At 38.8% G+C, this 21,637-nt stretch overlaps 1 long non-coding RNA gene across 2 annotated transcripts; it reads left to right on the plus strand.

The window, feature by feature from the left end:
- The first annotated feature begins 406 nt into the window (after positions 1-406).
- Positions 407-13,248, plus strand: LOC116275808. 2 transcript variants are annotated; one of them, XR_004185145.1, is made up of 4 exons: positions 407-2,068; positions 4,651-4,733; positions 4,879-4,953; positions 13,014-13,248. It is a non-coding gene; the product is annotated as an uncharacterized LOC116275808 (long non-coding RNA). The 2 variants fall into 2 exon arrangements; XR_004185144.1 differs by lacking the exon at positions 4,651-4,733 and having other exon boundaries at positions 414-2,068.
- Positions 13,249-21,637: the final 8,389 nt, after the last annotated feature.

A 21,637-nucleotide genomic window follows, 5' to 3' on the forward strand; every position in this document is an offset into this window, starting at 1 on the left:
GTTTTATTGCCTTCTTCTCATTGTCATCGATACTGTCATTCTTAAAAAAAAAAAACAAAAAAACTTCTGCAATGACATAGCGATGTTTGCTTTTCAAGGCACTTTTGTATACATTATTCCAGTTGATCCCCAGAAAACCTTGTGCAGTAGGTGTGGTATGATTATCTTTGTTTTATAGACGTGATAAAAACACGGATTCCCCTCAGCTCACACAGCAAGGCCAAGATGGAGCACCCACATCTCTGATGGCAGGCCGGGACTCTGCACTACACCGCTCTCTAGGCACCAGAGCTCCTCAGGGAAACTCAAACACCAGCTCTTGCCATGGTTTTCTGAAATTCCTCTTTAGCTAATTCCACCACCCCCATGTACACTTGCAGGCCTCTTTCTTCCAGGAATGATTATGCAGAAAATGGGAACTGACAGTGATAGATGGACTTTTCCATTTTCTGCTAACGTGGCTATGAAGTCAGAGCCCATTTTAATGAATGTCCATTAAGGTCAAATTTGGAAAGCAGGTATTAAGAGTCATTGCCGCTAATTACACCCTGAGAGCTCTATTTGTATTTTCAAATTGGATAAAAAGGTTAGTAAAATGGAACGTTACAGCACAGGCTGACTCCCGGCTTGCTCTCCAAGTTTTCGGAAATGATCGGCTGCCCAGACTTGCTGAGAAATAATGTTCTGTCTTATTCTTGCCTCGTGCCTCACAGGTGAGCCAGTGCCATGAGGAGTGGCTGCCTCTTGAATCCTGTCAGTCTCCGGCAGATCCGATTACATCTGGGGCCCTTAAGAGTACTTCAAGCAAACGGCGCTGGTCTATTTTAATCCTGCTCCTTCTAGAAACCAGAAACTGTAAGGAGAGTCTTCCTGCTGACAGGTGGCTCCATAAAAGTCGTCCATCTGCTGCTAATTATGGCAGAAAGAAAATTCACAGAGCCGAGTTTTCAGTTTATTTGCTAAAGATCTCCAAAGGTGTAACTGTCTTCCCAGATCACAAGGCCATTCACAGCATTACATCTAGAGCGCTTGTTAATTATTTAAATAATTTACAACCCGGGGTGGCAGCGAGCATTTAACAGAAGTCTGGCTGGGTGAGGATGGGTTTGATGGTTGATCATGGCAGAGGAGGAGAATCTGTTTTCACAGCTCACAGAATCTAGACTCGTGGGGTTTTGTTTTTCTCCTTACCATTCTTTCCAAGGGAAACTCAAAAAGGGGCAGAATTAGGTATATTTTAGACTTGGTTGCTTTGATTCCCAAACTTGAGTTCATCTCTCTCTCTTCTTCATGGTTTGATCTACAAAATGGGTACAATCTCTCAACTGTTTTACTCAGAAGGCTTTTGTGATCTTGGAATAGGATAATTTATTAAAAAGTGCCTTGTATAGCGTAATATATAAAGAATTTTAGGTCCATGGAATAAATAGAAATGAGTAAGTCTGATAGGTCAGATGACAAAATAATTTAATAATAAAAGACAGATATTCTTCCCTTCCCTGTAGTTTTCCTTTCCTTCTCCCATCCAGATACCAGTAGAATTTAAAAGTTGCTTCCTTATTTTTGTTTTTAAAGAATTATATGTGTATATATATATTTCTCTTTTTCTTTCTGCAACAATAGCCTTACATTGTAGTTTAGTCATGGGTTTATGGATCCATCTCCCTTTGCTAGACTGGGAATGATTTGAGGATGGCAACAATATCTTATTCATAGTTAATGCTCCCAGTACCTAGCAAGGCCTGAAACATTGTAGATGTTCAATATATGTTTAATTGAAGAGCCTTGACATTAAGCAAATGAAACAAAGGTGATTTTACTTTATGATGAAGTTATAGTCAATATTAAGCTTAATTAGTGGCACTAAATCTGTCAAATTCAATCATTTTTGACGTATTTGATGATTTTTCTGCAGGTGCTAGAAATACTATAAAATGCATTTTAAAAGACGTATAGCTTCAAGTTGGGTGTGATGAACTGGAACCCTCCTAATCTGTTCTGTAGGTTCTATCCTTGAGCATTACACAGAACCTTACATAAGACTCTGGTTTGCAGGTATAAAATGAAGGTAGGATTGGGTTAACCACATGACCTAAGTTACGTCAAATACTCTGATGGTTATAACGTGGAAGTCAGAAATTGGTCGCTAGTTGAATGATTTGCAGAGAATATACAGAAAATACACAAATCAAATGAAGTCATTGCACATGAAAATGGTAGAACAATGAGGCAATCGTGAGGTCAAATGCTAGGGTCCATGTCATGAGACAAAAGCGGTGCTAGGTCCCTCCTGACTCCATCTGGCCCATTTTTTTGCATTATATTTGGATGTCCTTTTACCTAGATAATATTGTTGGAATATAATTCATATGGTTTTCTATATATTCAAGTTCTCATAGAAGGCAGGTTAGGAAAATAAGTTTTGATAAAAATGACATAAAACAGCCCAAAACAATGAAGAAGTCTAAAAAAGTGACTAGAAAAGAATTGGCTGGGATAGTGAAAAGATTTTTATTGCAAAATGTCCTATTAGATAAATCTGGTTGCATTTGCTGTTGATTTTATTTTTAAAATGTTTTATTCTGCAGACTTTCTACTTCTGGTTTTTCAATGTTTCTCTATTCTTTGAAATGTTACATGCATATGGAAGCGGCAAAGTGGGCACTAGATTGGAACAGGACTCTCAAACCCTACCATTGTTTGGATCTCGGTTTTGAATTAATTGCCTAACTTACTTTGCCTTTAATACTTCCTGTTCTGGTCTTACCAACTTCTTACCTTGTGACCCAGTCCTTTGAAGCTGAGCTTCACTTGGTCTCATTTCTCTGTGCATTTCTTGGTTGCTTTCCTTGATCTCTCCCTCTAAACAGATCTATTTTCTAGATCTCTCTCAGCAAGCTCTCAAGCCTGCTGGGCAACCTCTTCTGGCCTGGCTTGGCCTTTGAAAGCATCACGTCTTTCCTGGTCCTTCTGGCCCCTTAAATAGGACTTGGCAAGACACTAGGTGGCTGAACCTCATGTTTTGGGAACTTTTGGTTACAGCCAGACTTCAATGAGTCTTCCTCCAATCTCTCTCACTTTTCACAATTTTTCCATTCTCCATTTTACTGTTGCATAAGTTCCCATGGCAGGATTTTCCAAAATCTGGTTGTGCTCAAAGCCTTGTATATTTGATTGAAAGAAACATTGCCATGGCTCTTTCTTCTTCCTTTTCCTATAGCTAATTGTAAGACTTGAAGAAAATGAAAAGGGGCTCCTACTTGGGAAAGAGCTGGAGAATTTTTGACTCATAGTCTGTATAACATGAACTAATGTATATTATACATTGTTGTATGATATTCCTTATTGACATTGTCTTTCTAAATATATGGTTGATTCCATAGAAGGTAAATACTTCTTTCTTCTCTCTCTCTCAAGTTTAACACCATGCCTGCACATACCGTAGGATCATTAAGTATTTTTTTCTTTTTATATATTTTTTTATTTCAATAGCTTTTGGGGTACAAGTGGTTTTTGGTTACATGGATGAATTGTATAGTGGTGAAGTCTGAGATTTTAGTGTACCATCACCCAAGTAGTATACATGGTATCCAATGTATAGTTTTTTTGATCCCTTGCCGCCTCCCTTCTGAGTCCCCACAGCCCATTATATCACTTGTATGCCGTTGCATACTCATAGCTTAGCTCCCACTTATAAGTGACAATATATGGTATTTGGTTTTCCATTCCTGAGTTACTTCACTTAGAATAATGGCCTCCAGCTCCATCCAAGTTGCTGCAAAATACATTATTTCATTCTGTTTTACAGCTGAGTAGTATTCCATGGTGTATATTTAACACATTTTCTTTATTCACTCATTGGTTGATGGGCACTGGGTTGGTTCCATATCTTTGCAATTGTAAATTATGCTGCAATAAACACATGTGCGCAGGTGTCTTTTTGATATAATGGCTTCTTTTCCTTTGGGTAGATACCCAGTAGTGGGATTGCTGGATTGAATGGTAGATCTACTTTCAGTTCTTATGCAGTGCACAAGTTCTGCCTCTTCACCACATCCACCTTGACATCTATTGTTTTTTGACTTTTTAATAATATCCATTTTTGCAGGAATAAGGTCATATCTCATTGTGGTTTTAATTTACATTTCCCTGATGATTAGCGATGTTGAACATTTTGTCATATATTTGTTGGCCATTTGTAAATCTTCTTTTAAGAAATGTCTATCCATGTCATTTGTCCACTTTTGATGGGATTTTTTTTTCTCGCTGATTTGTTTATTTGTTAGAGTTACTTGTATATTCTGGATGTCAGTGTAAGATCATTAAATATTAACTATAAAAGTCACCATAGTCTGTCCACTAACTCACACTTGAGTGTTATTGTTACCACCAAACAGCTGCTGAGAATCATATATTCTTATCTCTTCATTTTGTAAAGATGAGATACCTTTGTAAATCAAGGCCAGTGAGGTTATACTTTTGTTTTTCAAGAAGAACTATTAATGAGAGTGTGCCAATAACCCTAACATGGTGTAATGATGGTCTATGTCATCCTGAATAAATAAACAATTATTTGGGGGTGATTTTGTGTTTTAGCAAAGATTATTTCTGTGATTAAGTGAATTATATATGCAAAATATTTTTTGGCAGTTATATTCTTAACACTCCAGTGTGTGGCTTGATGTTTTGAGAAAATACCTACATTGTTACTACTCTGTGGAGCTTTCGCCAAGGTACATTTTGCTTTGCTAGTGTAGAAATGGCCTTTCTGTGGCCACTAAGGATTTCTTGGCAATCCTGAATCAAAATGTCCTTGCCAGAACCTAATTTGGGGAATTGCATCTTTTTCCCACTAATTAACTCCATTGTTTCAATTAGGAAAGAACGATTCCTTCCAGCCCAGAACACTGTCTCTGAACAGAAAGATGGCTTTGAAATGCTTTCACAATGAAGGTAAGGATTTGTTGCATTAAGCTCACCCAGCATCTCTTGTGGCCAGAATTTCAAGGTGGCTGACCCTGTTTTTTGAGCGAGAATATGTTGGAATCAGAGGGTTATATAGAGTTGGAAGTTATATCAAAGGAATGCAGGGGAAGCTAAAACGATCTTATTGTTCCCATTTGATGGATGAAGGCTCCCTGAAGTCAAGTATCCAGGCTCATCACAGTTAGAAAGTGGAAGAATCAAGATGAGAGCATAGGTCTGTTCTCTCCTTGGATAGATAGACTAGTTCTAACTGACTCAAGTGAATGTCACATCATTAAAATTAATTTCCTTAGAAGTGTAGTAACTAGCTGAGTTAATCAGTCATAAATTCTAAAAGCCATATCAGCCACTTGACTCTCATGGTACATGACTGAAGTGATACTTTTCACCTAGAGTAGGCAGCATAGTCAGCAGTCTGTGATCTTTGGCTAGGAAATCTAAAATTACTTCCTCTCTATTAATGCAAATTATTATAATTAACATCAGTGATGTATTTAATTGCTATTTGTAAAAGCTACTTTCTATCTGCATTAAGGTTTGAAAAATAGCTATAAATATTTTGGTGGCTTGTGACAGTAAATTAATTGCAGTACTGACTTAAGAATGATTTAGAACCTTGTTAATCTATTGGCTCATTTTTCCAAGTTACTTTGCCCCTTAGCCAGAAAAAGAGAAGTTACCAAAGATACCTTTGCCTTTGACGGGTGTTTCTTATTTGTTATCCCCATATTGAATATTTTAATGTTCAGGGAGAATGGTCGAATGTAAAAGATGCTTATTTGGCCTTTCAGAAGAGGCTCTAGGAGCTGATGGGAGGAGGAATAATATTAACTTACTCTTTCCTATTCTCATAAGAGTTCTTGTCTCATGTCACCCTTGGAGTGTTAACTGAGCACAAGACACGGGATTCAGGGTGGGACACATGTTCCATTCAGCTCAAAATATGCTCTAACAGTATATTTTGCTTCAACAGCATATTGAAGATTGTCAATGCTAACATCAAGAGGGTAGGAACAGAAATCAAACAACCTCTCCTACATCTTTAGTCTAAGTCTATATTATCCAGCTATTAATTTACAGGGTATCATCTCAGCTAATATGTCATTTTGAATCAATAAGTTCCCTGTTTTGATTCCTAGCTGTGTGAAGAAACATTGCCTTTTATTTATTTGCTCTGAATCTACACTTATGAAAACTCCATGTACTGTTATTTATCCTGATGTCACTGGTTTAATTAGGCAAGAATGGGAATACTCAAAGGCACCTGGCTGATGGTCCAGCCAGTGCTGAAGGTAGTCATCATGAGAACACCATGTCCAGGGTATTGTTTTCCATTGTTTCCAAAATTGCTAGTCTTTGGGGCACTGAGAATTGAAGCAAATGTTCCCCTCCCAATATTGTATTTTGTCACCAGCATCCAACTAGCACTACTAATATTCAAATTCTCATTCTTACTCAGTATTTCCTTCCTAGTGTTGTCTAGTATTTGGCTGATTTTTTTGTAGCTGTGCATTGACAAATATTTTTTGGTAATAATGATTACAAAGTCTGTAATTTGCCATCTTTTTCTTATCTATTAGGAGAAGATCTTCCTATTTAAGATTTATAGATTAAGTACTATTTAAAAGATTGGACTATATTATAAGAACCTTGTATTAGTCAGCTCTCACACTGCTGTGAAGAAATATCCAAGACTGGGTAATTTATAACAGAAAGAGGTTTAATTGACTCACAGTTCCACATTGCTAGGGAAGCCTCAGGAAATTTATAATCATGGTGGAAGGCAAAGGAGAAGCAGACACCTTCTTCACAGGGCAGCAGGATGGAGTGAGTGCAAGCAGGGGAAATACCAGATGCTTATAAAGAAAGCCATCAGATCTTGTGAGACTCACTCATTATCACGAGAACAGTATGGGGGAAACCGCCTCCATGATCCAATTACCTGCACCTGGTCTCACCCTTGACATGTGGGGATTATTACAATTCAAGGTGAGATTTGGGTGGGGACACAGAGCCAAACCATATCAAACCTTGAGGGCAAGGAATAGTTGACTTCATAATTTTATACCTAGTGGTGCCTAAAATACTACCTAAAATATGGTAGATACATGATCCAAATTCTCTAAATTAGAATGAATGACTGTGGCCTTTTGTGGTTATCAGCATATTGTCTAATGGTGAGATCAATTTTGGATGGAGAGATTCAATTTTGGAAAAGATGCTGACACATAGTAGTGAAAGATGAGGTCATTTGTAACTTCAGTGGGTGGTTCCTTATTTCATTCACTTAACAAATATTGATTGAACCCCTATTAGGTTCTAGGTGTTGGGCTAATTTGAAGGAAACTAGAATGTAGTTTGAAATTCCTTTGGGGGCACTGAATTACGTTTTTAAATGCATTTTAATTATTATATCTCAACAGCGGTATAATTTACGTAGAATGAAGTATGTAAATATAAAATGTACAGCTAAAGTTTTTACATTTATGTCCCCATATAACTACTACCAGATCAAGTTATACAATATTTTCATCACCCCAGAAAGTTCCTCCATGGCCTTTTCTGTTAATTACCTCTCCTACGTAAATAACCATATTCCAGTTTATACCAGCATATATTAGTTTTCTGTTCATCAACTTTTTATAAAAGAAATCATACAGCATATGCTTTTTTTGCATGTCTGTTTCATTTTACTGAATATACTCTTTTAGAGATTAATCCATGTTGCATGTGTCAGTAGTTTTTTTTTAAAGTTAGTAGTTATATTTCCAGAATTATATTATTTAAAATGGTATTAAGAGGACTCTGGGAAATGGCAGTGTCAAGGCAACAGTTTTTAAATCTCTGGAACCACCCATTATAAAAAGTCAGAGTAAGATAACAAAGCCAAAACACCATGTACGGTATATCTACAACAAAACCAAGTGAAAAGATATCCCTACAAATGCCAAGCATTGAGCCATACTAACCAAACTACTATAGTAGACAGTGACACAGAAACTAGACAGGGAAGATCCAATGCGTGTATAATAGGAGTTTTCAAAGAAGTTTCAAAGAAGAAACTGAAGTATGGAAAATAATTAATATTAATATTAATTAATATTAAAAACTATAATTCAATCAAGCTTTCCTGAAATAAAAGTAAATAGAAAATATACACTGGAAAAGGGCATGCTATTACTGAGAAAATCAATTCACAGTGGCCAAACTGGCTTAAAAATTTAAGAAAAGATTTCTTTATGAGCACCCAGATGTAGATACTGGCATTCACAAGAGAGGGGGAAAAAAATCAGTTTGTCGTCAGTCTTTTCAAAAACAGCACTTTAACCTGAAGACAATGAAGAAACGTATTTAAAAAAAATCAGTTTGTCATCAGTCTTTTCAAAAACAGCGCTTTAACCTGAAGACAATGAAGAAACGTATTTAGAATACTCAAGGACGTAAATAATAAGCAATGGAATTGATGCCCAACCACACTGATGTTCAAGTATAAAGGTTGTGGCAAAGTACTATATACATACAAAAACTCAGAGAGTGGTGTTCTCATTTGTTTTTCATCAGGAATTTACCAAATGGTTGAAGAAACATGGACATAAAGACTGATGTCTAACAGCAGCATTCAGAATTATATTTTAACATTCTTCTGTAATAGGAGCACCATCATGGAACACATTGACATTTCAGTCCAATGACAGACTGCATATACAATGGTGGCCCTATAAGATTATAATACCATATTTGTTTCCTTAGGAATGTTTAGACACAAATACTTAACATTGTGTTACAATTGCCTGGAGTATTCACTATAGTAACATGCTGTACAGGCTTGTAGCCTGGGAGCAATGGGCTATAGCATATAGCCTAGATATAGGCTATACCATCTAGGTTTGTTTAAGTACACTTGATGCTTTTCTCACAAGGAAGAAATAACTGCACAACACATTTCTCACAATATATGTCTGTCGTTAAGTCATGCATGACTGTATTTATTCTGAGAACAAAAGGCTTGAGTGCAAACGAACCTTTGAAGCAAGTCTGAATTATAAGAATAAGGTATAGTCAAGGATAAAATAATGGTGTTCAAGTAGTTCAGGTGTTTCAGTATCAGAAACAAATTTATTATGAATTAATCTTCCTTAGGCAAACCACTGGTTGTGTAAGATGAAGTTCTGTGTATGATAGTGGAAGAATAGCCATAGGCCAGTATCCATGAACTGTTGCCTGCACGTAGCTTTTGTAAGGATCCAGGAACAAAACACCTGCAAAGAATTCACAGACAATCCATACCAACACAAGCTATACCCAGGCTATACCTTCTGCAAACAGTCACAGTCACCTTACACAAAGTTTCCCTCAGGTTAACTATTTCCAGAAGTGGATATTAGCCTGTTCTGGAAAATCAAGTTAGTCATTCTGTATAACCCTGTCAAGAAAGGAGATCTGCAACCTGTGGTGGGGAGAAGGTGATACATTGAAGGCACTGTCTACAGAACTGTGAGGGATTTCTGAGCTTGAAGCTTGTTTCACGTGGTCCTCCTGTGAATGTCTACCTGTAATCTGAATACCCGAAGCATACACGTTGCATCTGGATTTGCGTTACCTGACTTTGGTTACAAAAAGCCATCCTCTTCCATTGCAGCAATACTTCCAATTTGTGAAGCACGTGTGACTCATCCACACCATGGAACTCAATAGGATTGAAGATCTGCCTCAAGCCACTTGTTCCAGACTTATTCCAGTTCTCTGGCTACATTTGCTGTACGCCTTATGCATCCTATTTCCACAGGAATGGCAGTTTGGGACATTTGAAAAAGTTGAAGTGCCCTGTTGCATGTCCTTGGTCCCCAAATCCAAGGATTGTTATTGTCCCCAGATTGTATTGCTTGCAGAAAGATAGGACACAGTATTTGAAACCAATGGGCTAAATTTTGCTAAATAACATCTTGTTTTATTTATTCACAAATAAAAATAATTTTGAGATACTCTATAAATAATTTTATTGAAAACAACGTTCCTTTTGGAATTGAACTGAAATAACCATGTCAGAAGCCAACAAGCAGATGGTAAACTTTCTGTTTCTGCTGACTTGGGCAGATTTTCCTTAAAGCTGAAGAGGGGCTCCATGCCCTAAGATCTCAATGCCTTCTCGTACCTTTCAACTATATCAGATTTGGATCATTCACCGAAGACCCACATTTATTTCTAGCCTATGTAATCTCACTGTTATCACACTATTTAATTACAGTACATGATTGACACCAGGAATGCTGAAACGTCAACCTGAAATTGTAGAAAAGTATTAAATTCTAGTGTTAATGAACCCAGCATATTTACTGTTTCAAGGTTTTGGGAGCCTGTAAGATATTTTTTGTTCTTCTGAGTAATTCTAGAACCATGTTTTGCTTATTGAGGTCACTAAAGGTCTCTTAGGTCAATATATTTGTGGCTTCAGTTTTTCTGGTTCCTGGCAGACCTGAGGTAGTTCCTGACTTCCTCTATGATTTCTATGTTATCTTTTTCCTTGTGATATCTTTTCCTTTCAGAGGTACTGCCCCTTCTGAAACCTCTACCTCCATGATTCAACAGCATTTACTAAACAGTCATTCTGCACTAGGCATTTTGTTAGACACATTCACCTTTCCAAGTTAAGTTAATATACATATACAGTGACTGTATATGGTAGGAATATTTGTCCCTTCTTTTTCAAAAGATAAGAAAAACTGAAGTTTATTAAAGGAGGAACATGCTTAAGGCCACAGAAAGTAAATTGCAAATTTAGAATTTGAATATTAAGGCTTTGGCACCAAAGCATCTGGTCGTGCATCCTAAAAGGAACATTTGCTAGCAAATTACTTACCTGGGTTTCCTATTTATTACAAGTGAACATAATTTCTACTTTATAGGGTTGTAAGAACCACATATAATATACATAAAATGCCTGGCACAGAGCCTGAGACATAACAAATGCTCAGTGGTGGTGGTGGTTGTTCGTCTATAACACTCACATTTTTTGTTTTAAATGCTTTTCATTCAATGTAACTTAGAGACAAGTGTTTAGGCTCTGGAGATAGAGATTTGTACATGAATTCCATCTCCACTGCTTACTAATCATTTAATTTCTCATTTAATTTCATTATCTGAAAAATGGGAATAATAATAGTGGCTACTTGATAGAGTTGTGAGGATTAAATAAAATAGTGTCAATTAAATTTTTAAAAGTGCTACTTCCCAGCAGGCACTTAATAATGACCAGATATTACTGTCCTTCCTCAGTGCCAACCTGTTCTCAGAAAAGGATCAGGCAAATTCCTGTACCCTAAGAACTAAGTTATTGAGAAGTCTTACTACAACATTCCTCTCAGATAAGTTATTTAGCTCAAGATTTTAACATCTACTGATGAATTTTTTGGAATCAACAGCACAAGCTGGTAAAAATCTGCATCTGCTAGATACGTGTCCCAAATGTCAAATTTCAAACTTTGTGAAAAAATCCACCTCAGAGACACAATTTGGTACTGAATCCTTTAGTTTAGGTCTGGTCCACAGAATGATAGGCTCTCAGATGGGAAAGATCTTAGCAATTTATCTGGTCTGATCTTCTTACCATCAATTCCAGGTAAGCTGTTACATCCTCTCTGTGCAAATTGACTCACTGCTAGGGGTGAAGGTTAGGTCCACTTCTCCCCTGTACCCTTCTAAATTGTCGAAAGGACTCCTTTCTCTTATTCTGCACACCTGATTGACTATTGTAGGGGCAATGCTGTAATGCTCTGTGCCAGTTCTTGTATTCATGTTTAAGTTCAATCTTTAACTTTTCCAGAATCTATGACTGGCCTCCTGAATAGAATAGAAGCTCCCTGAGGACATGGCTCATGAATTAAATTGCTTTGAACTAATTATTAATAGCAGCTCCTGTGTTCTGTGCTGTGCTATGGGGAGTACAAAGAAGTTGGTAATATATAAATAAGTTGATAATAAATAAGTAGGCCAGGTGCGGTGGCTCACACCTATAATCCCAGCACTCTGGGAGGCCAAAGTGGGAGGATTGCTTGAGCTTAGGAGTTTGAGACCAGCCCAGGTGATAGGTGAAGCATGGTGAAGCCCCATCTATACCAAAAATACAAAAATTAACCAAGCATGATGGCACGCATCTGTGGTCTCAGCTACTCAGGAGGCTGAGGTCGGAGGAGCTCTTGAGCCTGGGAGGCAGAGTTTGCAGTGAGCTGAGATGGCACCAGCACACTCCAGCCTGGGTGACAGAATGAGACTCTGTTTCAAAAAGAAATAAATACATAAGTAAATAATTGTAAAATAAGATTTTCAGCCCCAAATCAACAACAGCAAATCCATTTCACCTCTCCTATCAGTGCTGACCCTACTCTAAAGTGGTTTATATTCAGAAAAATGGCAGTATGTGGTATACATATACATACCACATACCATTCTAGAAAGAAGAGGAGAAGTAGGCATTGTCTCAGTCCTTGAAAGATAGGTAGAATTTTAATAGAAAGACCCATGAGTGACAATGGCAGTTCACATGGGGGATGCTTTGAGAGAAGGCATTAAGTGTCCACTGCAGTGCAGAATATCACACCTTCACTATGGTAGCTGTGCCACCAAAGACAGTTGAATTCAATGCCTAGAGGAAGAGACTTCCCTCCAGGCTCAAATTCCAGGACAAGTCCCATGAGAGGGTGGCATCATTAAAACACAATTTTTTTTTGATATTGGCTCAGCTGAGAGTCAGCTGGCTGGGGTGCCAGGATTCGAGTGATCTGATTAGGTTACATAAGGAATTGGTAGAGTAGCTGAATAACAGAGGGAGGTCTCCAAGCGGACTTTGATTTTTTTTAGGGAGTTATGGAAGATGACAACCATCATCAGCATTAAGCTCTCCTTCTTACTTTTGTAGAAAGGTGCCTAGATCGCCCTGGGAAAAGTGCTGTCTACAGTTGTTCATAGTATATATTATTATATAATTGTGTGGATTATTTCCCACTTACATGTGTCTGGGTTTCTATTTTCAGGGCATAGTCATGTTGGTGTTGATTGGGCAATATAGCCAAGTGGTTAAAAGCATGATCCCTGCATATGAACAATGGCTCTATGACCACTAGCAAGTTACTTAATCCTGCCAACCCTCATTTTCCCCATCTGTAAAACTGGAATGACAGTCATGCAGATTTTCTAGGGCTTATGTGAGAATCAAGTAAAATAAACCACTTAAATATGCCAGTCACTGTTTTAACCAGTTTGCTTTTTTGTGTGTGTGTGATGGTCTCTCACTCTGTCATCCAGACTGGAGTGCAGTAGTGCAATCTCAGCTCACTGCAACCTCTGCCTCCCAGGTTCAAGCAATTCTCTGCCTCAGCCTCCTGAGTAGCTAGGACTACAGACACCCACCACCATGCCTGGCTAATTTTTGTATTTTTAGTAGAGATGGGGTTTCACCCTCTTGGCTAGGCTTGTCTTAAACTCCTGACCTCGTGATCCACCTGTCTTGGCCTCCCAAAGTGCTGGGATTACAGGCGTGAGCCACTGCGCCCAGCCACCACTTTACGTTTATTAAGTCACTTAAGTAACCTGACGATCGTAAAAGGAGTTACTATTATTTTTTCAATTTCAACATGTCAGGAACTAAAGCAGCAATCGAGTGATTTGTCTATTATTATTATTCTAGACACATTACTGTAGTATTTTCTCTGAGGGAGAATTTCTTCCTGTGGAGCCATAGGATTCTTCTAAAAAAAAGTTTGGCGGCTTCCAAGCCTCTCAACATGAGAGCTTTCAATGTTTGAGATGATATGGGGTAGGGGTAGAAGGTTCCTCATGAACCCAACCAGGCTGACTAGAGGCTTAGGTAAGGTCAATTTCAGCTTCTACACTGTTCTGTGGACCTGCACATTCTTTATGTGCCAGGACTTATCATATTTTTGGAATCTCTATGACTCAATTATTGGAAAGGAATTGTATGATCATAATCTCATGAGGTTTTATTTTTTAGGATTTGCTTTTGTTTTGAAAAGAGATACATTTTAGAAAATTACATATTTTTTCAACTTCTAAGTGAATTTGCTGACCGATGAAAATCTTAGGCCAGTAGTCTTTATACAAAATCTCAAATATTTTCTCATGCCTGCCACACACCTAGCAATGCCCCAGGATTTGGGACTGAAGAAAACCAAAAAGACCTGCCTCTTTGTTGAGTTGTGCTTTTAATGTTTGTGAAGTGACTTTCCTCATCACTTCATAAAGCCTAAGTTATTCCTCAGGATGACAATCAGGACACGACAGAACCAAGCAGGAAGGAAGGTAAGGACTCACGCCAATCTGTGTCACTCAACAAGCTTGCGCCTCATATCTGCAGAACATGGGTCTCCCCAGGCCACCTTCTCCTCCATTTGGGCAGGTCTTGACATTCTGTCCTCAGCCCTCATCTCAAATTTATCATGTGCAAAGAAATATCTGGAGAATTTGTAAAACATAGACCCCTGGGCTACAGAGATTCTGATTCAGTAGGTCTAGCACAAGGCCCAAGAATTTGCACATTGAACATGCCCCCTCGAACCTTCCTTAGAATTGCTCAACTCTGCAAGGAGCAAGCTCATTCTCACCACTATCTATTTGTCTTTACTTTCCCCCCACTGATACACCTTCATCATTCCTCTTCACCCATCTCAATTCTATCCATTCTTGAAAATCTGGTACCAACTCTGCCTCTGCCATAAGCCTTCCCCAGCATCTCTGATCTCTCTCTGTCTCTCCACTTTAAAAAGAAATAAACCTTTTGGATCATTCTCAATCACATGATCTCAGCCTCAGCCATTCTCTGGTTTGTGGAAGGGGAGGGAGTGTGATATTGGATGGATGATTGATTTGCCCAGTTCTTGAGGAATGGCACCTATCTATTTCCCATCTCCAGTCGCAGTCCAGCTGACACCAGATGCCACCGGGGGTTTCAGTTATTCCCCATCACAGCCACAGCTCACCAAAACTGCAGGAAACTGGGCAGGAACGGCCCCCTGCATCCTAGACCTTAGACCCACAAAGTCTGCTTAGTTGAAAAAGCACTCCCCTTCCTGTCCCAAAGTGTAGAGTTCTAAAAGTCAGAGTGGGTTGTGAGAAGCCCTACTTAACCTGTACAGGCCGCTTGTCTCGGCACTGTTTCCTGAGCCCTTGGTTATTTTTACTCTCTCTGAGCTTCTTCCCATTCTTCAGGTGCTGGGCGAGGTGGCGTTCATTTGGCTTTGCTTCTGACACAAGATAAACGAGCTTGGGGCCCTCGGCGATTCACTCTGGCTGCCAGGGGGTTCCAAAATAGCAAACTATTTTTCATATCAGCAACGTGATATGAAGGGAGATGCAGCAGGTGCACTCCGCTTTCCCCTCACCGTCTGGGGCGTGTGGTAGGGGAGAGGATTCATTAAGTTTGCACTTGTGTCCAGGTAAAAGAAGGGACCCACTCTCGCAGTGGCCATTCCCCTTTGGCTGGATCAAGGGCTCACCTCCTGAAGGCGAATCTCGTCCTTGGGCAAGGTGGAAGTGCAGTTAAACAGCAGTCCGGGCGCCCCCATAGAGTTCAATGCCTTTTTCTTTTTCCTCATAGAAAGGTAAGGTTAGGAATGTGACTATCTGCTGAGTATTTTTTTTCTAACACCACCTTGTGTGTTAAACAAAAGAGCAAGATTTCTTAAACGTTTCAAATGTTTGACACTATAGTTCATTAAATGTAGGGTCATTTCAGAAAGTTCAAAGAGGAAACTTCTCTTTTATTTTCTTTTTTTTTCCAAAGATGTAGAAGTGAAAGATCAAACTGACGTGGCCTCTTTGAGTTTCTCCCTCATTCTCTTGGCTCATTAGAAAAAAAAACTGTTTTCATGGCACTGTTCACTATTAAAAAGTTGTCTCCAGCCCTGCATCTACTAGTCCCCCCATCCTCCATCATGAATTATGTACATGTTTTTAGAATGAAAATTATAACAAAGCAAGGTGGATTTTAATTTATATTTGCATGTATTGTGAGTTTCCTTTTGATGTTTCTCCCCTGTCAAGTTACTAGATCTTCTTGGCCAGAGATGAATTAAAAGTGAAATTAAATTATATGTGATGATGATGATGATGATGGTGATGATGATGATATGGGCTTCTTGAAATTGGGGTGAGGCTTAGGGGACAAATATTTTGTAAAAATGTTCAGAGTCAAGGTCAGAGTGAGAGAGCAATTATAGTGTAAAAGCTACACGCTAGTGAGTTGTAATTCAGTGCATAAGACACTGGAATCTGTCTTATAATACATCTTAATTTAAACATTTCTTTTCCCAGGGGACCACAGAGTATGTGGTGCATGAATAAATAAATGCCATGACTTATTTTGGAGTCTCCAATCATAATATAATTATATGCATTGCAAATTTTCATATGCTACTTTTAGTTTCTAGGATTGGTGAAAACAATTATTAAACTGCATTGCAGGAAGAGATCTACCTCAGTTCAGCTATGAAAATGAAGTCGGAGAGGCTAGTCACATTAGACAGCAGGATCCCTTCCACCGTGAGCTTGATCACATCAGAGAAGTGGTGATTACAGTTTACATGGAGTTATACTAACGACTGGCCCTGGCTCAATGAGCCTAGTAAAACCAGGTATAGACAGAGTTGTGACTGTCTCTTATTGTCTTGTCTTGCTGGGTTTTAGGGACCATTCCTCTTCTCAAATCAATGGTAGCTCCTAATCCACCACTGGAAAATAATACATTTTTTCCTTCTTAAGAACAGCTTTTTCTTTCCCTGGGTCACTAAGATCCATTTGCTAAATAACTCTTGAAGTCTAAAACATTGTCTCTGAGTAGTCAGAAGAGGTGAATTCAACCTTGCGAATAGTTATCTAAAATCATCATCCTCCTCAAAAGCCTTTTCTCTTTATACAGTGTATAAGTCCTACCCATATGGGGTAATTTGCCATCTTGTGCTCTCTCTCTGGCTTTGATTTCCACATTTCATTCAATTTCACTTTATTAAGGAAATATAAGAGAGATGCAGGATAGCGGAACAGTTAAATGCACTGGCTTGCAACCACACAGACCTGGGTTTGAGTCCTATATTTTCTACTACCTACGTATTTACTCTTGGTAAGTTGCTTAACCTCTCTGTGCTGCAGCTCTCACATGTGAAAAGGTGATAGTAATAATTCTTATCTTATTGGGTTGTTGTGAGGACTGCAGGAGATACTGCATATAAAGAGTTCAGCAGAGTGCCCATGTGATTCTAATAAATATTATCAATTATCATATCAAAAGCACCTCACTACAGTACATCTACTCAGCTTGTAATTCTCAGTCCAATCTCATTAAGAAATCTAGAAAACAATCGATCTTTGGACTAACAGGATTTGGGTGCTGAATTATTCTATTTCATTTTCTTATGTGAAGGAAAATCCATACTTTTCTGAACAGACATACCCTTCTCCCCCATATCCCCCAGTCTCATATACACTAAATTTGCTGCCTTTTTAAGAGGTGGCTATACTCTCTTAAGACCAGATGAAAAGGAATTGAGCAGCAAAGCAGGGGTTGTGGTTGTTTTTTGTTGGTTTGTTTGTTTTGTTTTTTGCCTATCCAAATACAGTGACTTATTTTCTCTCTCTAAACATGTTGGGTCCTAAGTGGAAAGCTCAAGCTCTGGGCACATGAAGCCCCCAGGAGACTGGTGTTTATAAATCATCATTGACCTTCTTTCCATTTAAACCAGGAGCTCAGAACTTTGAACACATTGCAAAGAGTTTACATTGGTCCATTTACGCTTTGGCTCTGAAGTAACCTGATTGGGCTGTATGGGAGAGAGAACCATGGCTAATAGGCCTGAGTGTGCAAGATAGGGGCCAGCCTCCTAAGGCAAAGTGTGGGAGAGGCGGAGACTCATGAATGAAGGTCGTGGACAAGGATGGCACTCCAGCGACTCTGGCCAGCAGGTGGGGCCACAGCCCATCTCCACCAGCCAGGTGCATCTCCCTGGATGATTTCTGGCTGCTTTCTTTGATTTTCATTTTTACTTTAGAACTTGATTTCTCCTCCCTCCTTTTTTTATTGTTGCTACAGAAGTTATTTTATGTTGCCATGAAGATTTTTTTTCCTTTTCTTTCTTCATTCCCATTCAATTCACTCCACACATATTTGAGTGTCTACTATGCACCAGGCACTGATTCAGACACTGCCAATATAGGATTGACTGAAACTCACAGGGTCTCTGTGTTTTGGGTGCTGATATTTAGAGATTTAAGACAGTGCTTCCCAAACATCAATGTGTGTGAAAACCACCTGGGGTCTGTGAAAATGCAGATTCCAATTCAGGAAGTCTGAGGAGGGGCTAAAGACCATAGCTCTTAGGTCTAAGAAATAAGCTCCTTGGTGATGCAGGTGCTGCTGGCCCAAGCCCCATCCTTTGCGTAACAAGAATGCGAAGAACTTCTATTCCCCTTCCTCCTCTAAATGACTGGCTGAGTGTCCTCATTTGTGTTAGCAGAGTTTAACGGCATCACAGACTTGATCTTTCCTATGAGACCATCAGCTTTATTCGGTGACCCTGACCTAGGCCACCTTTCACCTAAACATCTGAGAAGTACAGGGGAAATGAGTGGGAGGATATAGATAAATGACTGCCTCCCCCGTCCCCTAGCTTGCCATCCTGGCCAAATCCTATGTCATACTGTGAGTGGGACCACTGAGGACTCATTGTATGCACAGGACAGCTCCTGACTCCTAAATGGTAATAGTCCTTTAAACACATAGAGTGATATGGCTCCTCTCTGGTAGCTGGGGTGCCATTTACTAATTTGCCACTCTTACATGACTAATTTAACTCTAGTTACTACTCAGTCATTAGGGAGTCACTTATTCACAAAGCAGAATCAGGCTAAATAAATAATAGGAAACTGGGAAAAGAGGCAGATGAAAGTAGAGAGTGCGAGTTAGCTTTTCATACAGGCTAGAAACTTGCTGGTGTTTAAGGCAGATCCTCATTTAGCGCATAAATGCAGACTCTTCATCTGTTTTTAAGTCCTGGTGACCCTAAATGAATAGAATCCTGTAGCAGAGAGCAGCTACCTTCTCGTCTAATAAGAATCACATTCCGATAGAATGTACATTTCCAATTACTATGCAAAAACAATGGCAGAATTACTTAAAAATGTACAGCCCCTAAGGGCTCTGTATGCTGCAGCCCATGGGAATCTATTATTTGCATGCAACTATTGTGGGGAACAACTGAATCCTCCATCACCGGCTATTTAATCAAGCGAGAAGGCCCTAAATTTCTTTGCAAAGATTCACGAGTTCTGGAGCTAAATATGCAATTGGTAATGTATTCTGGCTGTCTGCACGCAGGCTTCCTTGTTTCATTCTGAATGGCATGGTGTTTGCATTGACATTTAGATGATGGGTCATCTTGGATTTCTCCTGTTCACAGCTGGAACCTTAGTGGCATCTCCCATTAGTAATCACTGTGCTTTTTTTTTTCCTAGTGACTGAGCCGTTTACAAACTAAGAAGAGGAAAAATTATATATTTGGGTACTGACTATAGAAAGAAAATAAACTAACAGCACAGTAGGAAAGGTGCCTAGGGTTACTTTCTGTGGATAACTGAAGATCAAGTGGAAGTAAAGGACTCGGATGATGTGTTTCCCCAACCCTTACCCACCAGCTTTAGTGGCAAACTTATTATTGGAGAGTTAAATGAAAATAGTCTGTAAGGACAGACTCCGGGATTAACCACAGCCACTAATGCAATAAGATTTGGGGCAAGTGGAAAGACTTGCCCCTACAATTATCTACTTTTCTGACCTATAAAGGTGCCTGGAATTCTCCCTTGATTTTACCTATCTATGCCTTTGAAGTCACCTGTTAAGATTCACGAGTGTTTTTTGGGTAGGGCTCCCATCAGAAAGCCCTGGAAGTCACAAATGCTTTGGCATCATTTATTTATCAGCTTCACCATTCTGAAACAAGGCCCTGAGGGACCAGTGGGCCTGAAGACTGGGGGAAGCAGGCCAGAGGCAATGCTTTACCACATGGAAGCCCCAAGCACTGAAAATACAGTGGTCCCTGCCCTCCGTATGCAATGCAAAATAAACAGCATCCTATACTAGACAATTAGTGTAAGCAAGTTGAACCCAGTTTTGTAGGGGGTTTGTGTGGTAATAAGAAAACACAAAATCTATTGTCATACAATTTTAAATATAGAGTATATTATAGTTAACTATAAGGACAATGTTGTAATGTTGCAGAGCAGATACCTGGAACTTTTGCTTCATGCCTAACTGAAACTCTATACCCATTGAACAGCAACTCCCCATTTCTTCCTCCCCCATCCCCAGGCAGCCACCATTCTACTTTCTGTTGCTGTGAGTTTGATATCTGTAAATGAAATCAGACAGTATTTGTCCTTCTGTGATTGGTTTATTTCACTTAGCATAATGTCCTCAAGGTTCATCCACGTTGTAGCATATGACAAAATCTCCTTTTTTATGGCTGAATAATATTCTGTGAGATATATATATCAATCACATTTTCTTTATCTGTTCATTCTTTGGTGGGCATTTGGTTGTTCCCACCTCTTGGCTATTATGAATAATGCTGCAATGAACTTGGGAGTACAAATATCTCTTTGAGATCCTGATTGCATATGGTAGTTCTATTTTTATTTTTTTTAGGACACTTCAGCTGTTTTCCATAGCAGCTGCACCATTTTATATTCCCACCAAAAATACGTAAGTATTCCAATTTCTCTACATCCTTGCCAACACTTATTTTCTGTTTTGTTTTTTGTTTTTTGATTGTGGCCATCATAACAGGTGTGAGGTGAGACCTCATTGTGCTTTTCATTTGCATTTCCCTGATAATTAATGGTACTGAACAGCTTTCCACATACCTGTTGCCCATTTGTATGTCTTCTTTGGAGAAATGTCCATTCAAGTCCTTTGCCTATTGTTCAATCAAGCTTTCTGTGTCTTTGTTTGCTTTTCTTTTGGGTTGCAGGAGTTTCTTATATATTTTGAATATTAACCCCTTATCAGACATATGGTTTTAAAATATTTTCTTCCATTCTATAGATTGTCTCATTGTTCTATTGATTGTTCCCTTTGTTGTGCAGCAAGAAGCTTTTTAATTTGCTGTAGTACCATTGGTCTATTTTTGCTTTTGTTGCCTGTACTTTTGGTGTCATATCCAAGAAATGTTTTCTTCTAGTAGAGTCATTGTTTCAGGTCTTATGTTCAAGTTCTTCATCAATTTTGGTCTGATTTTTGAGAATGGTATAAAGTAAGGGCCCAATTTTATTCTTTTGTATATGGATATCCAGTTTTAGCTACACCATTTGTTGAACAGACTGTTTTTTCTGCATTGTATGTTCTTGGCACTGTTGTGAAGATCAGTTGATTGTATATATGTGGTTTTACTTCTGGGTTCTCTATTCTGTTCCATTGGACTATATGTCTGTCTTTATGCCAGTACCATACTGTTTTGATTACTCTAGCTTCATAATATGTTTTGAAAGCAGCAGTTATGAGACCTCCAGCTTTGCTGTTCTTTTTGAAGATTGTTTTGGCTATTCCAGGTCCTTTGTGGACATCAATATAAATTTTAGATTTTTTATTTTTGTG

The sequence above is a fragment of the Papio anubis genome, chromosome 7, assembly GCF_008728515.1.
Source record: "Papio anubis isolate 15944 chromosome 7, Panubis1.0, whole genome shotgun sequence".
Taxonomy (NCBI): domain Eukaryota; kingdom Metazoa; phylum Chordata; class Mammalia; order Primates; family Cercopithecidae; genus Papio; species Papio anubis.